Source organism: Rutidosis leptorrhynchoides, chromosome 1 (genome assembly GCF_046630445.1).
Source record: "Rutidosis leptorrhynchoides isolate AG116_Rl617_1_P2 chromosome 1, CSIRO_AGI_Rlap_v1, whole genome shotgun sequence".
Classification (NCBI taxonomy): domain Eukaryota; kingdom Viridiplantae; phylum Streptophyta; class Magnoliopsida; order Asterales; family Asteraceae; genus Rutidosis; species Rutidosis leptorrhynchoides.
Genome location: NC_092333.1, coordinates 638,321,059 through 638,340,259, shown reverse-complemented (window position 1 = coordinate 638,340,259; position 19,201 = coordinate 638,321,059).

The window sequence follows — 19,201 nt, the reverse complement described above, 5'->3', positions numbered from 1 at the left end:
TTTAATCAGAAACAACTGAATATGAGGCAGCGTAGGTGGATTGAATTATTGAATGATTACGACTTTGAGATTCGTTACCACCCGGGGAAGGCAAATGTGGTAGCCGATGCCTTGAGCAGGAAGGACAGAGAACCCATTCGAGTAAAATCTATGAATATAATGATTCATAATAACCTTACTACTCAAATAAAGGAGGCGCAACAAGGAGTTTTAAAAGAGGGAAATTTAAAGGATGAAATACCCAAAGGATCGGAGAAGCATCTTAATATTCGGGAAGACGGAACCCGGTATAGGGCTGAAAGGATTTGGGTACCAAAATTTGGAGATATGAGAGAAATGGTACTTAGAGAAGCTCATAAAACCAGATACTCAATACATCCTGGAACGGGGAAGATGTACAAGGATCTCAAGAAACATTTTTGGTGGCCGGGTATGAAAGCCGATGTTGCTAAATACGTAGGAGAATGTTTGACGTGTTCTAAGGTCAAAGCTGAGCATCAGAAACCATCAGGTCTACTTCAACAACCCGAAATCCCGGAATGGAAATGGGAAAACATTACCATGGATTTCATCACTAAATTGCCAAGGACTGCAAGTGGTTTTGATACTATTTGGGTAATAGTTGATCGTCTCACCAAATCAGCACACTTCCTGCCAATAAGAGAAGATGACAAGATGGAGAAGTTAGCACGACTGTATTTGAAGGAAGTCGTCTCCAGACATGGAATACCAATCTCTATTATCTCTGATAGGGATGGCAGATTTATTTCAAGATTCTGGCAGACATTACAGCAAGCATTAGGAACTCGTCTAGACATGAGTACTGCCTATCATCCACAAACTGATGGGCAGAGCGAAAGGACGATACAAACGCTTGAAGACATGCTACGATCATGTGTTATTGATTTCGGAAACAGTTGGGATCGACATCTACCGTTAGCAGAATTTTCCTACAACAACAGCTACCATTCAAGCATTGAGATGGCGCCGTTTGAAGCACTTTATGGTAGAAAGTGCAGGTCTCCGATTTGTTGGAGTGAAGTGGGGGATAGACAGATTACGGGTCCGGAGATTATACAAGAAACTACCGAGAAGATCATCCAAATTCAACAACGGTTGAAAACCGCCCAAAGTCGACAAAAGAGCTACGCTGACATTAAAAGAAAAGATATAGAATTTGAAATTGGAGAGATGGTCATGCTTAAAGTTGCACCTTGGAAAGGCGTTGTTCGATTTGGTAAACGAGGGAAATTAAATCCAAGGTATATTGGACCATTCAAGATTATTGATCGTGTCGGACCAGTAGCTTACCGACTAGAGTTACCTCAACAACTCGCGGCTGTACATAACACTTTCCACGTCTCGAATTTGAAGAAATGTTTTGCTAAAGAAGATCTCACTATTACGTTAGATGAAATCCAAATCAACGAAAAACTTCAATTCATCGAAGAACCCGTCGAAATAATGGATCGTGAGGTTAAAAGACTTAAGCAAAACAAGATACCAATTGTTAAGGTTCGATGGAATGCTCGTAGAGGACCCGAGTTCACCTGGGAGCGTGAAGATCAGATGAAGAAGAAATACCCGCATCTATTTCCAGAAGATTCGTCAACACCTTCAACAGCTTAAAATTTCGGGATGAAATTTATTTAACGGGTAGGTACTGTAGTGACCCGAACTTTTCCATGTTTATATATATTAATTGAGATTGATATTTACATGATTAAATGTTTCCAACATGTTAAGCAATCAAACTTGTTAAGACTTGATTAATTGAAATATGTTTCATATAGACAATTGACCACCCAAGTTGACCGGTGATTCACGAACGTTAAAACTTGTAAAAACTATATGATGACATATATATGGATATATATATATATATAGTTAACATGATACTATGATAAGTAAACATATCATTAAGTATATTAACAATGAACTACATATGTAAAAACAAGACTACTAACTTAATGATTTTTAAACGAGACATATATGTAACGATTATCGTTGTAAAGACATTTAATGTATATATATCATATTAAGAGATATTCATACATGATAATATCATGATAATATAATAATTTAAAATCTCATTTCATATTATAAACATTGGGTTAACAACATTTAACAAGATCGTTAACCTAAAGGTTTCAAAACAACATTTACATGTAACGACTAACGATGACTTAACGACTCAGTTAAAATGTATATACATGTAGTGTTTTAATATGTATTCATACACTTTTGAAAGACTTCAAGACACTTATCAAAATACTTCTACTTAACAAAAATGCTTACAATTACATCCTCGTTCAGTTTCATCAACAATTCTACTCGTATGCACCCGTATTCGTACTCGTACAATACACAGCTTTTAGATGTATGTACTATTGGTATATACACTCCAATGATCAGCTCTTAGCAGACCATTTGAGTCACCTAACACATGTGGGAACCATCATTTGGCAACTAGCATGAAATATCTCATAAAATTACAAAAATATGAGTAATCATTCATGACTTATTTACATGAAAACAAAATTACATATCCTTTATATCTAATCCATACACCAACGACCAAAAACACCTACAAACACTTTCATTCTTCAATTTTCTTCATCTAATTGATCTCTCTTAAGTTCTATCTTCAAGTTCTAAGTGTTCTTCATAAATTCCAAAAGTTCTAGTTTCATAAAATCAAGAATACTTTCAAGTTTGCTAGCTCACTTCCAATCTTGTAAGGTGATCATCCAACCTCAAGAAATCTTTGTTTCTTACAGTAGGTTATCATTCTAATACAAGGTAATAATCATATTCAAACTTTGGTTCAATTTCTATAACTATAACAATCTTATTTCAAGTGATGATCTTACTTGAACTTGTTTTCGTGTCATGATTCTGCTTCAAGAACTTCGAGCCATCCAAGGATCCATTGAAGCTAGATCTAATTTTCTCTTTTCCAGTAGGTTTATCCAAGGAACTTAAGGTAGTAATGATGTTCATAACATCATTCAATTCATACATATAAAGCTATCTTATTCGAAGGTTTAAACTTGTAATCACTAGAACATAGTTTAGTTAATTCTAAACTTGTTCGCAAACAAAAGTTAATCCTTCTAACTTGACTTTTAAAATCAACTAAACACATGTTCTATATCTATATGATATGCTAACTTAATGATTTAAAACCTGGAAACACGAAAAATACCGTAAAACCGGATTTACGCCGTCGTAGTAACACCGCGGGCTGTTTTGGGTTAGTTAATTAAAAACTATGATAAACTTTGATTTAAAAGTTGTTATTCTGGGAAAATGATTTTTATTATGAACATGAAACTATATCCAAAAATTATGGTTAAACTCAAAGTGGAAGTATGTTTTCTAAAATGGTCATCTAGACGTCGTTCTTTCGACTGAAATGACTACCTTTACAAAAATGACTTGTAACTTATTTTTCCGACTATAAACCTATACTTTTCTGTTTAGATTCATAAAATAGAGTTCAATATGAAACCATAGCAATTTGATTCACTCAAAACGGATTTAAAATGAAGAAGTTATGGGTAAAACAAGATTGGATAATTTTTCTCATTTTAGCTACGTGAAAATTGGTAACAAATCTATTCCAACCATAACTTAATCAACTTGTATTGTATATTATGTAATCTTGAGATACCATAGACACGTATACAATGTTTCGACCTATCATGTCGACACATCTATATATATTTCGGAACAACCATAGAACCTCTATATGTGAATGTTGGAGTTAGCTATACAGGGTTGAGGTTGATTCCAAAATATATATAGTTTGAGTTATGATCAATACTGAGATACGTATACACTGGGTCGTGGATTGATTCAAGATAATATTTATCGATTTATTTCTGTACATCTAACTGTGGACAACTAGTTGTAGGTTACTAACGAGGACAGCTGACTTAATAAACTTAAAACATCAAAATATATTAAAAGTGTTGTAAATATATTTTGAACATACTTTAATATATATGTATATATTGTTATAGGTTCGTGAATCAACCAGTGGCCAAGTCTTACTTCCCGACGAAGTAAAAATCTGTGAAAGTGAGTTATAGTCCCACTTTTAAAATCTAATATTTTTGGGATGAGAATACATGCAGGTTTTATAAATGATTTACAAAATAGACACAAGTACGTGAAACTACATTCTATGGTTGAATTATCGAAATCGAATATGCCCCTTTTTATTAAGTCTGGTAATCTATGAATTAGGGAACAGACACCCTAATTGATGCGAATCCTAAAGATAGATCTACTGGGCCTAACAAACCCCATCCAAAGTACTGGATGCTTTAGTACTTCGAAATTTATATCATATTCGAAGGGTGTCCCGGAATGATGGGGATATTCTTATATATGCATCTTGTTAATGTCGGTTACCAGGTGTTCACCATATGAATGATTTTTATCTCTATGTATGGGATGTGTATTGAAATATGAAATCTTGTGGTCTATTATTATGATTTGATATATATAGGTTAAACCTATAACTCACCAACATTTTTGTTGACGTTTTAAGCATGTTTATTCTCAGGTGATTATTAAGAGCTTCCGCTATCGCATACTTAAATAAGGACGAGATTTGGAGTCCATGCTTGTATGATATTGTGTAAAAACTGCATTCAAGAAACTTATTTTGTTGTAACATATTTGTATTGTAAACCATTATGTAATGGTCGTGTGTAAACAGGATATTTTAGATTATCATTATTTGATAATCTACGTAAAGCTTTTTTTAAAACCTTTATCTATGAAATAAAGGTTATGGTTTGTTTTAAAAATGAATGCAGTCTTTGAAAAACGTCTCATATAGAGGTCAAAACCTCGCAACGAAATCAATTAATATGGAACGTTTTTAGTCAATAAGAACGGGACATTTCAAATGGCGCCTTCGTTGCGTTTAGTTATGATGACATGGATTTGGGAGTGTCGGGAGCAATTAAAGCAAAGGGCGGTGATCCCTTATATGCGGTTCTTGTCGATCTTTTTGTGGAGGAATGGAGGGATTTCGAATAATCCCAAGGGAAAAAGAGAAGAAATTAAGAAAGTGAAAGAAAAGGTTCCCGGGTTAGAGTTTATGCGACAAGGGGATGGTTTTGTAATTGAGAACCCAACTTATTTGGAGCGGTATACTTTTGGAGTAGAGGATGATAATCTTCCTGAGGAGGAAGAAGATTATAATTCTGTGGATTCATTTGAGCGAGTTGCACGAGGATTGGATGATATCTATGATATGGTTGATCCGGATTTTAACCCTCAAGGTGAGGGATCGAGTAGAGGTAGGCGGTATATTCCGGTAGATGAACAAAGGTGGGCTAGAATGGAGGAGCAACAGATTACCCTTCTTGATGCAGCTAGGGCTCAGATTTACTTGACTGGGCGATATCAACAAGATGTGTTTGAGAGGGATAACCGAAGGCGTCAGTATGAGGATATGTTGCAGAATCGGCCAGTTACACCGTATTATGAGCCGATTGACTATACGACTTATGCTTCGGGGTTTGCACCAGGGGTGGAATATGTGAATCCACCCGGCACCATCTGTCGCACCACCATTGTTTTATCAGCAACCCACACCACTACCACCGGATATGGAGAGAGCTAGAGAAAAGGGCAGGAAGTCAGTGTTCGACATGGCACCATTATCGAGGAGCTTATTTTTTGGTCCTGATTCCCGAATGGGATGAGCCTCTCTGATTTTAATCAGGTCTCGTGCTCCGTCTGTAATAACATGTACACTTTTATTTTCTTTTATTTTTCTTTTATTTTTCTTATTTTATTTTAAGTAGTTAAATGAACTTTGTGGGTATGTTCACTGCAAGCCCTCACGAGACAAAACTCGTCCACCCGAGGGAATCGGGTGGTTTAAAGCGAGATCCCTCCGAAAATGGGCTAGTTAGTTTTTATGTTTTCTTTTGTTTTTGTTTTGTAAGAATAAAGTTGGATGGAAGGAACATGTTGTGTGATGAAATAGGAGTTGGTGTACTTGTCACAATGATATTGGAAAGTTGCTTTTAATCCCGGGTAATATTGTTCTTTTTTCTTCTTTCTTTTTGTTTAATTTCCTCACTTTGGTCTAACATAACTTTTAAACATGCATACGAGGACGTAGCATGACTTAAGTGTGAGGGGGGAGGGGAGGAAGGAAATTTGCACATTTGACTTAGCTTGAAAATGCTTGTTGTTCAAAGGTTTTATGACATAAATGATTTTAATGGCCTAGGTGGTAAAAATTCGACATCAAGATGTTGACCCATGAGAGTAACCATAGTTACTAAGAATTAACTTGGAAGTTTTTGGAATTGGCCGGTGAGGAATGATAGTGTTAGGCATTTGACTTTGTTGACCTTGGCTAGTTAATTTTAAGGAAATATACTCTTATGGAGAAAAGAAAGGTTGAGAAAAAGAGATCCCATGGTTGTATGTTAGGCAACATGAATGATAAAGAAACACTTTAGGATTTTCTTTTTAAACCATTTATTTATTTATTTATTTTCGCAACCAGTCTACCCAGGTCGTTAGTACACAATTGTGTACTAGAATCAATTAGTAACCATTAGCAGCCTAAGCCTTTAGAAAAAAAAAAAAGAAAACCAACTTCCCATTCCTACCCTTATTTGTGGTTATTGATGTCGAATTTAATCTTACTTTATCTTGTTTAGATTTAGTAACATTAGGTGACAACGCAACTCATTTTTGCTAAGACATAATTAGTTTAAATTAGAATTTCAATTATAACTGGCTATCATGTTATAGTGTTTGTGGCTTTTTAATTAGTTTAACTCAGAGTGGTTTCCGAGGTTCCACAATGGATTCCATGATTTACTCACTAGTATGAAAGTGCATAATAATGATGATAGTCACCAATGCAACACTTGTAGAGTTTACTCTTCCCAAGGTAAAAGTCGAAAGGGGGTGCTTTATATCACAAGCTATGACAATGATATTCACCACACTCAACACCCATTATCTACATTACATACATATATCTATATATCATTGTCACCATCACCACATATTCACCATTACATCCTAAATGTTCTTAATATGATAAATGCTGTGTGCTATCATGAAAAAGAAAAAAAGAAAAAAAAGGAGGAAGTGAAAGAGACGAATTTGAAAATTATATATGCCAAAAATTGTAAAACGATTGCTCTAAAAAGCATGGACCACTGAGGCATAGAAAAAAAATGAATAATGAAAAAAGTGAGTAGAAGAAGAGTATGCCAAAAATTGTGAAACGAGTGCCTTATAAAGCATGGACCACTGAGGCATAAAATTCGTTCTCGTTGAAATGTCAAGTCAAGAATGCAAAACTCCTTATAACCTTACAAAGTACCTACACCTTTCGTGTGATGCCTCGTATAAATGGGCAATGTAACCAAAATCCACATTCACCAAGCTTGTGGTATGGGGTATTTCCAATTAGACTTAGGGGGTTCATTGGTGTCGGAACTTAAAAGATATGCACTTAGTACTAGTGTAGACAAGGGCATTAGTTTGGCTAATTGAAAAGTTAAGGAGGACAAAAACACAAACATATGCACGATTCTAGTTATAGCTGACATTCTGATTTAAGTTAATTTATCTTTGTGCGAATGAGGGTCACGTTAAAATCTCTAAACCTTATAAAGTTTGATTGGTTCGACATTCGTAACCGTTTTATACCATTTTTTTTAATTGAGTCATGGCTAACCCTTATGCAATTGTTCCGGATGTCATTAAACCCGTTTTGTGTTTCTTTTGACATGTTACTTAGATGCATTTATATTAGTGTGGATCATAAAAGCTGTGAAATATAATTGTTCAACTTAGTCTAAGTATTGATCCATTTGATGATTCGGGAAAATGCTTGAGGTCTATGATGATATGATTAGCGGAGGAATTGTTGAACTAAGGAAATGTTTTGTAAAAAGGAATTTATGATTGAAGGTATTAGAGGATAAAAGTTGTTTGAGGTTTTAAGTGATTGGCCCATATCGTCCTTACATCTTGGTTAATAGTTAATTTTGCTTGCGAAAATTTTTTTGAGTTAATACCACCTAGGTGTTGTTGTCTTGTCGTCAAAAATAGATTTGCTTGAGGACAAGCAAAAGCCAAGTGTGGGGGGTTTGATCGTTCCTTATTTGTCACGATTATTTATGTTTAACTATGCAAAATTAACTATGTGTGAGTGAAAAAGGAGATACTTTGATGAGGTTTTATGTTTTACAGGTAGGTGTGAAATATGGTACAAAACGGCGAGTTAAAGTGAATTTTTGACAAGATTTGGGAGTTTGAAGAATGATCAGAAAATTTGCACAGACATAAAATACGCCTATTTTGGCGTAAATTACGCCATGACTCAGATACGTGCAGAACAGGAGGGTTATTTTAGGTGTAAAAATACGCCAGGAAAATTTACATAGGCGTAAATTACGCCAGGCCAAAATTCTGGATGCCGGGAAATACGAAAATTAGCTTTTTGATCAAGTTTTCTAACTCCTATTTAAGGAGAGCTCTAGGGTTACGAAACCAACCTTTTTTCCATCAGTTTTGGCAGCAGAAAACATTCCCCAACACCTAAAAACACCATCTAATCACCATTACTCAAGGATTCAAGTCAAGATCAAGGTGCTATTCATCATGCAATCTTCAAGAAATTCATTGATTATCATCACCACCATGCTTGGCTAGTTTTCTAATCTTTATCCTTTCCAATAACAATTAAACATGTATGATTTTGTGTAAGATTATGTGATTTGTGATGTTTAATACTTTTGGATTATGATGTTATGAATCAAGTTGATTGTTGATTAATACAAGTTCTATATTTTGTTATTGCAAGTTAAATTATTGTGATTTAACAGCGTGTTCTTGATCCAACTTAGTGTTAATTAGATTAGGGATAAAGACACTTTGTCTAGATTACATAGTTTAATCCCATGATAATAGAATTAATGAACTCAAGAAGTCTTGTCTATGAGATTTGATCAACAGTTGATAAACATAATGCTTGTGTGAATGAATACATGTGAAATTGGGATTGTGAAAGGGTAAAGACTTAATTCTCATTGTTTACATTTCAATCTTTTCAACTGCACTTTAGTTTAAGTTTAAGTTTAAGTAGTGATTAATCCAAGTAGTCTTTAGTTAAACCAACAACTCAATCTGGAAATTGCTTGCTTGTTAACCATAACTTCCCGTGGAACGAATCCTGCTTACCCTAGCTAAGTTAGAGTAATTAGGCTATTTTTGGTCGACCCTTCGACATCGATCAATCATATATTTTGTAAAAAAATGCGTTTGAACGTGCAACCAAATCTGAAACTGCATATCTCCGCGATCTCGGAGCACCACTCACAGAAACCCTCGCAATCGCGGAGGTTGTCTGACAGGTCAACCCCATCATTAAATGCGAAATTAGGGTAAAAATTTATTTATTATTTATTATTTAGGGTTTAATTATTATATAGTTTTAATATAATTTGTATTTTTAGTTTTAATTATTATTATTTACATATTTATATTAATCCTTTTATATAAATAATATAAAAATAATATTTTTATAAAATTTGTATTTTTATCATTTTAGTTATAATTTATATTTTTATCGTTTATTTCGTAATATTTGTCGTTCGTAATTAGTTTTAAGTTAGTTTTTGCCGTAGTTATTTTTATATTTCTAGATTTTTAAACTTTTCCGTAAAAACCCTCAAGTGCTTTTTTTTATTAAGATTTAGGCGCTTTAGAATTTTGCGACGCAGTTTATAAATTTTAGTGCCTTTTTAAGTTATTGCCGTTTTAGATTTAGAATTCCTTTAAGCTTTAATACCTTTAGACGTAAGTTTTAATTTTTATTTTTTAGACTTTTAAGTTTCGACGCTCTACTTTCTTATTATTATTTTTCGAAGGTTTGTTTTTCGACGTTTGTTTTTCGCCTCTTATTTTTTGACGCTCTTTTTCTCTCTTTTCTTTCTCGACGCTCTAGTTTTTAGGACATAGATTTTATCTTCAAAATTTCGACGAAAAATTATATTAAGCGGTTAAATTGATAGACATCTAAAATTTTCTGGTTCATAGTAATAGTTGGATTAGTTAGTGGCGAGTTGTGGGCTTCCGATTTAAAGGGTCCTGGCTACCTGCTGCATCTATTGGCTATTCGAAACGTGGGCAAAATCAGAAAAGTCTATTAATTTGATAACTTATATAATTTTTTTATTTTTATAACTAATAGGATATTCAGTGAATGCACCGAGCAAAACGTTCACCACCTTTCATACGTTCACCGCCTGTAACTCGATCAAGACATCTAGCCAATATTGTCGCCGTTGATTTTTCTTTAGTATCGTCATCTAGTCGACCAAGTACCCCAATTCAAATTTCTGATAATCCATTTTTTTGAACCCGACCTCACAATTGAGAACCCGGAGGATATTCAAGGATAATTCATAGATCCTGAACCACTAATTATTCCTCCTGAATCATGTAACGACCCGACAAAATCGTCATTGACGGCGCCGTTAACTTAGGTCCCATTACGTGGTCGTAGTCCCTATATGAGACGCGTTTGACCAAAATTATGTCGCATTCATTTGAAACGTACAAGACTTACAAAGTTATAAAGTATAAATGAAATAACTTGCGACATAATATAAGTTGAAAATCACAGTTGCTATAAATAGCGTAAGTATGTATGCTTGACTCCAAGCAAGTAATCAGAGTGTATGCATGTATGCTTAACCCCAAGCAAGTATGAGTATACGCGGAAGCATGTATCAAATAGCCATTCATAAACCTGAGAAACATATAGAAAACTGTCAACGAAAAACGTTGGTGAAATAATAGGTGTTTGTAAACGTTGTTTTTGAACCACAAGATTTTGTATTTCCATAACGTAGATTATCCAAATCATTTGCATTCCAAAAGTGTTGTTATTCGCGAGCACTCAATTATCAAGACTTAACCAACGTTACCCCATCATACAGTGTTAGAACCCACACTAAAACACGAAAGTATATTTCATCCGCATACCAGTAGCGAACCGTCCGAATGAGGGTTTGTCAAACCCATATGGCCATACAACATAAGTTCTCGCTTACACCCTGCAAGTGTAACTAATGATAATCGAATTGAGGCATTTTTGTTCTAACTCACACGTGGAATGTTTGTTTTCGTACTTGTGTTCAAAGTATAAAGTATGTAGTATAAAACTGTATATGTTTCTCATCCCATGATTTAAAAGTATAAAAGTTGTTGAAAGATGGGACTATGATCTCACCTCGAGTACACGAGTATAAAAGTACTTCACAAAGTAAACATGTGCATGATAGTTGTTTAGCCTTGACCTAAACAAGTAAGTTGTATCAATTAACCGGTTACGACACAAGGTCGGGCGAAATGTGTTCAATTAGTCCTATGGCTCGTTACGACTCGATTATATAGCATGTGAATCACGTTGTCAAGTTTCATGAAAGAATCAAGTATAAAATAAGATTAGAATGATTACATAAGTGTTTTGTTAAGTTTGACTAAAAGTCAAACTTGGTCAAAGTCAACAAAAAAGTCAACGGGTCGGGTCGGGTCCCGAACTATTTTCCTGAGCTTAGAAGTCATGTATAAGCATGTTGGCCAAGTTTCATATCAATCGGGAGTGCACAGCACAGCTAGAATTAAACGAAAATGGATATTTTTGGGCAGTCTGCCTTAGATGCGCCGCATCTGCATCTGTATCAGCCATTTTGGGGCAGTTTATCACTTAGACGATTTCAACTTCAAACAAACATAACTTATGAACCGTAAACATTCAAAACACGTATCTTATATCGTTGGAAAGGTAATTTAACAAGGAATACAACTAAATACATTTCATGAATCAAATCCATCATTAACAATAATTAAAACCTCATCAAATGATCATTAAACGTTCAAAATTAAAGTTTCAAGTTCACAAAACGCATTTCTTGACTCGGGAATCCAATTTACACATATGATACGCTGTTTTGAAGGTAATGAAACATACAATACAACTAATTACTAACTAATAACATTTCATGGCATTCAAAGCATCAAAAGTTCATTTTAGAGTTCATCAAACCCTAATCAAAATCATGAATTCAACCATTTTGTAAATGAAGCTTTTCTAAATCAACCTACACATCAAAATGAAGCTAATGATGCTAGTAACACATTTAATACATGAACTTTAACATTAAAACAACATTTAATCATCCAAAAGCAAGGATTAAGCACACCCATTTCAAATGTTCAAACTAGTTACTCAAAACAATAAATCGAGCAAACTAAACACATATTCATGTTAGACTTGAGCCATAGACACTAATTAACACCATTTCAAGTATATAAAACAAATTTAGAGAAATCTAGTATTTTTAGAAAGTTACCCAAACTTGAAGAAATTGGTACCAAAATGCAGAGGATGAAGAGAGGATCACGAAAATATAATTTATTTTGATGTTTGCTTCTTGATTCTGATTTGGATGATGAATCTTTGATGAAGATGAAAATGGGGTTTTGTTGCTAGAGAGAAAAAGAGAGGTGGGAGGTGAAGAGTGAATGAGTGGTGAGGGTGGGTTTGACTAGTTGACCTAGTCAATTAGTTAGGCACCTTTACAACTTTGGTCCCTCGAGTTTCAAAGCGGGTGCGGGAATTAACCAAACGAATATTTTAAAAACGTTCGAGTAAACGAGTGATGTTATAATTAAATAACGGGAATATTAAGAACATTAGTTAACGAAAGATACGAATTTAGATAATGAAAGATATTATCAAAAAAAAGACTGTGTTAAAAATAAAATAAATTTAACGGAAAAACGCAGGATGTTACATTACCTACACCTTAAAAGAAATTTCGTCCCGAAATTTAGTTGGAAGTAGTAGTCGTCGTTTCTCCCTCGAGATCTTGTGTTGCCAATTCTACGAATAAGTGAAGATACATTTTTGGGCATTTCAACGAACTTTAACAGTCGGGATTTTTACGTCGTTTCAGAGTTTGATTTCACGAGTCAATATTTCAACCGGTTCTCCTAAGAAGTGGAGTTCATCATCGATAGTAAGCTCATTGAAAGGAATAACATGTTCCTGTTTCGCAAGACACTTCTGTAAGTTGATTCATAGAATGTAGGATGAACGGAGACTCAAACGTATCGGAAAATCTAAATGGCTAGCAACAGGTCCAAAACGCCCCAAGATTTTAAAAGGATCAAAATATCGCGGATTTAGCTTTCTACGTTTCCCGAAATGGATTACACCTTTCTAAGGTGCGACTTTTAACGTTAGGCGGTTACCCACTTGGAATTTGAAATGTTTACATCTAACATCGGCATAGCTCTTTTGGCGACTACGAGTCGTGTTGGGTCTTTCTTGGATTTAAACGATCTTAACGATTATTTCATGAATGAGTTCGGGTCCGGTGGTTTGATTATCATTAACTTCGGTTCAACAATTAAGAAAATATCAATTGCGACTATATGAGTTTTCGAAAGGTGTGGCGTTAATACCCGAATGAAAATTATTGTAGTACTAGAATTCGGCTAAAGGCAAATACTTTTCCTAAGTAAATTTGAAGTCAATAACATAACTCGTATTATGGTTTCCGGGGTTTGAATTGTATGTTTGCTTGGTCCGTCGATTAGTGGATGGTACGCGGTACTCATGAATAATTTTGTTCCCAAAGTTTCTTATAAGGTACTCCAAAAGTCTAGAAGTGAAACGAGGATCTCGATCCGAGACGAGGTACATTTCCGTAAGGTATATTCGTACAAGTTTGTTAGGACTTGAAAACGTTAGTTAGAATAAGTTTATCAAGAAATTCGCACCGCGGAAGATTTATCGGTTTCCGAAAATGTTTGTTAGAGCAAGTTTCTTATCGGTTTCTGAAAAACGTTCGTTAGGACTATTCACCCTCGTGGCGAATACTAGTATAACGTGAAGAGTCCCTCTCTCCATTAAGAATTTAGATTAAAGATTTCCTTATACGAGAGTACAAGTGTGATGCAAGCGAAGTTTCCGCCTCGATGTGAGCATAACAAGTATATTGTAGTTCGTCGATAAAACTGTACGAAAACGAGATAGTATACACGTATGACATATGTTTGAAGTTGAAAGAATTGGTCGTTTATTCAGAAACATAGATATGGTTCGACAATAATCGAAGATGTGTCCCTGGTATGATTGTTATCAGTATTCTCGGAGTTTTTGAATGTTCAAACAAGAAGAATGAAGTCATGTACATGGCACATGGTGGTGATTAGGTTGATCGAGTCCAATCACCATCACGAGTCATTAGAACTTTGGTATGGCTTACCATAATATAACCACGTTGATCGAGTGTCTTTATATTATGCTAACTCATACCTCCATTCCCACATCACTTCATAAAATCAAGTTCGGGTGATCGTGTGAAATGTCCCGTTCTTATTGATTAAAAACGTTCCATATTAATTGATTTCGTTGCGAGGTTTTGACCTCTATATGAGACGTTTTTCAAAGACTGTATTCATTTTAAAACAAACCATAACCTTTATTTCATCAATAAAGGTTTAAAAAAGCTTTACGTAGATTATCAAATAATGATAATCTAAAATATCCTGTTTACACACGACCATTACATAATGGTTTACAATACAAATATGTTACAACAAAATAAGTTTCTTGAATGCAGTTTTTACACAATATCATACAAGCATGGACTCCAAATCTCGTCCTTATTTAAGTATGCGATAGCGGAAGCTCTTAATAATCACCTGAGAATAAACATGCTTAAAACGTCAACAAAAATGTTGGTGAGTTATAGGTTTAACCTATATATATCAAATCGTAACAATAGACCACAAGATTTCATATTTCAATATACATCCCATACATAGAGATAAAAATCATTCATATGGTGAACACCTGGTAACCGACATTAACAAGATGCATATATAAGAATATCCCCATCATTCCGGGACACCCTTCGGATATGATATAAATTTCGAAGTACTAAAGCATCCGGTACTTTGGATGGGGTTTGTTAGGCCCAATAGATCTATCTTTAGGATTCGCGTCAATTAGGGTGTCTGTTCCCTAATTCTTAGATTACCAGACTTAATAAAAAGGGGCATATTTGATTTCGATAATTCAACCATAGAATGTAGTTTCACGTACTTGTGTCTATTTTGTAAATCATTTATAAAACCTGCACGTATTCTCATCCCAAAAATATTAGATTTTAAAAGTGGGACTATAACTCACTTTCACAGATTTTTACTTCGTCGGGAAGTAAGACTTGGCCACTGGTTGATTCACGAACCTATAACAATATATAAATATATATCAAAGTATGTTCAAAATATATTTACAACACTTTTAATATATTTTGATGTTTTAAGTTTATTAAGTCAGCTGTCCTCGTTAGTAACCTACAACTAGTTGTCCACAGTTATATGTACAGAAATAAATCGATAAATATTATCTTGAATCAATCCACGACCCAGTGTATACGTATCTCAGTATTGATCACAACTCAAACTATATATATTTTGGAATCCACCTCAACCCTGTATAGCTAACTCCAACATTCACATATAGAGTGTCTATGGTTGTTCCGAAATATATATAGATGTGTTGACATGATAGGTCAAAACATTGTATACGTGTCTATGGTATCTCAAGATTACATAATATACAATACAAGTTGATTAAGTTATGGTTGGAATAGATTTGTTACCAATTTTCACGTAGCTAAAATGAGAAAAATTATACAACCTTGTTTTACCCATAACTTCTTCATTTTAAATCCGTTTTAAGTGATTCAAATTGCTATGGTTTCATATTGAACTCTATTTTATGAATCTAAACAGAAAAAGTATAGGTTTATAGTCAGAAAAATAAGTTACAAGTCGTTTTTGTAAAGGTAGTCATTTCAGTCGAAAGAACGACGTCTAGATGACCATTTTAGAAAACATACTTCCACTTTGAGTTAACCATAATTTTTGGATATAGTTTCATGTTCATAATAAAAATAATTTTCTCAGAATAACAACTTTTAAATCAAAGTTTATCATAGTTTTTAATTAACTAACCCAAAACAGCCCGCGGTGTTACTACGACGGCGTAAATCCGGTTTTACGGTGTTTTTCGTGTCTCCAGGTTTTAAATCATTAAGTTAGCATATCATATAGATATAGAACATGTGTTTAGTTGATTTTAAGAGTCAAGTTAGAAGGATTAACTTTTGTTTGCGAACAAGTTTAGAATTAACTAAACTATGTTCTAGTGATTACAAGTTTAAACCTTCGAATAAGATAGCTTTATATGTATGAATCGAATGATGTTATGAACATCATTACTACCTTAAGTTCCTTGGATAAACCTACTGGAAAAGAAAAAAATGGATCTAGCTTCAACGGATCCTTGGATGGCTCGAAGTTCTTGAAGCAGAATCATGACACGAAAACAAGTTCAAGTAAGATCATCACTTGAAATAAGATTGTTATAGTTATAGAAATTGAACCAAAGTTTGAATATGATTATTACCTTGTATTAGAATGATAACCTACTCTAAGAAACAAAGATTTCTTGAGGTTGGATGATCACCTTACAAGATTGGAAGTGAGCTAGCAAACTTGAAAGTATTCTTGATTTTATGTAACTAGAACTTGTAGAATATATGAAGAACACTTAGAACTTGAAGATAGAACTTGAGAGAGATCAATTAGATGAAGAAAATTGAAGAATGAAAGTGTTTGTAGGTGTTTTTGGTCATTGGTGTATGGATTAGATATAAAGGATATGTAATTTTGTTTTCATGTAAATAAGTCATGAATGATTACTCATATTTTTGTAATTTTATGAGATATTTCATGCTAGTTGCCAAATGATGATTCCCACATGTGTTAGGTGACTCACATGAGCTGCTAATAGCTGATCATTGGAGTGTATATACCAATAATACATACATCTAAAAGCTGTGTATTGTACGAGTACGAATACGAGTGCATACGAGTAGAATTGTTGATGAAACTGAACGAGGATGTAATTGTAAGCATTTTTGTTAAGTAGAAGTATTTTGATAAGTGTATTGAAGTATTTCAAAAGTGTATAAATACATATTAAAACACTACATGTATATACATTTTAACTGAGTCGTTAAGTCATCGTTAGTCGTTACATGTAAGTGTTGTTTTGAAACCTTTAGGTTAACGATCTTGTTAAATGTTGTTAACCCAATGTTTATAATATCAAATGAGATTTTAAATTATTATATTATCATGATATTATCATGTATGAATATCTCTTAATATGATATATATACATTAAATGTCTTTACAACGATAATCGTTACATATATGTCTCGTTTAAAAATCATTAAGTTAGTAGTCTTGTTTTTACATATGTAGTTCATTGTTAATATACTTAATGATATGTTTACTTATCATAGTATCATGTTAACTATATATATATCCATATATATGTCATCATATAGTTTTTACAAGTTTTAACGTTCGTGAATCACCGGTCAACTTGGGTGGTCAATTGTCTATATGAAACATATTTCAATTAATCAAGTCTTAACAAGTTTGATTGCTTAACATGTTGGAAACATTTAATCATGTAAATATCAATCTCAATTAATATATATAAACATGGAAAAGTTCGGGTCACTACATCGTGAAGATTTAAAATGAACAAAGTGTAACGACGTCTCTAACGTGACTCGTATTGAATCGAAAGAATTTGTGCAACTCTGAAGATGCGTTTCCCGAGGGAAGTGTATAAATGATTGTTCACGTCAAAGCGGTTCGAGTCAAACAATAATATATTTCGGTACGAGAAGTGCAACAAATCATGATAACGAGTAGTACGCAACCGTAGTGATAAGTATTGATGACGATACTCACCTAGAGTAGTGATGGTAGTAACAAGAAGTGGTAGGTAGTAAGGAACACCGGTGTGACACCTATAGTAAGTTAAAACGGTGGCGAATAAAAATCTGGGAGACAGAGTTCCCGAACAAGTGTGACTAATGAAGTCGTCGTCATCCTTACACGTATGAATCTTGAGTTTACGTGTGTTACCAGAAAGTGGCAGAATACGGATTCGTATGATGAAAATTTGGTACCATTAAAAAGTTTGCCTAAGAATGATTCAAGTATAATGCACAAGTAGTCAAGTAAGTGCTATCTATAGCAAATGTATGTCAGAATGAAATGGATAACTATCCGGTTGTAGTCTAGATTCACTAATGCGTCCTAACGACTCTGTTAGACACACTAATGCATATCCTAGTTCCCTACAACCAACGCTCTGATACCATCTGTAACGACCCGACAAAATTGTCATTGACGGCACCGTTAACTTAGGTCCCATTACGTGGTCGTAGTCCCTATATGAGATGCATTTGACCAAAATTATGTCGCATTCATTTGAAACGTACAAGACTTACAAAGTTATAAAGTATAAATGAAATAACTTGTGACATAATATAAGTTGAAAATCACAGTTGCTATAAATAGCGTAAGTATGTATGCTTGACTCCAAGCAAGTAATCAGAGTGTATGCATGTATGCTTGACCCCAAGCAAGTATGAGTGTATTCGGAAGCATGTATCAAATATCCATTTATGAACCTGAGAAACATATAGAAAACTGTCAACGAAAAATGTTGGTGAAATCATAGGTGTTTGTAAACGTTGTTTTTGAACCACAAGATTTTGTATTTCCATAACGTAGATTATCCAAATCATTTGCATTCCAAAAGTGTTGTTATTCGCGAGCACTCAATTATCAAGACTTAACCAACGTTACCCCATCACACAGTGTTAGAACCCACACTAAACACGAAAGTATATTTCATCCGCATAACGGTAGCAAACCGTCTGAATGAGGGTTTGTCAAACCCATATGGCCATACAACATAAGTTCTCGCTTACACCCTGCAAGTGTAACTAATGATAATCGAATTGAGGCATTTTTGTTCTAACTCGCACGTGGAATGTTTTTTTTCGTACTTGTGTTCAAAGCATAAAGTATGTAGTATAAAACTGTATATGTTTCTCATCTCATGATTTAAAAGTATAAAAGTTGTTGAAAGATGGGACTATGATCTCACCTCGAGTGTACGAGAATAAAAGTACTTCACAAAGTAAACGTGTGCATGATAGTTGCTTAGCCTTGG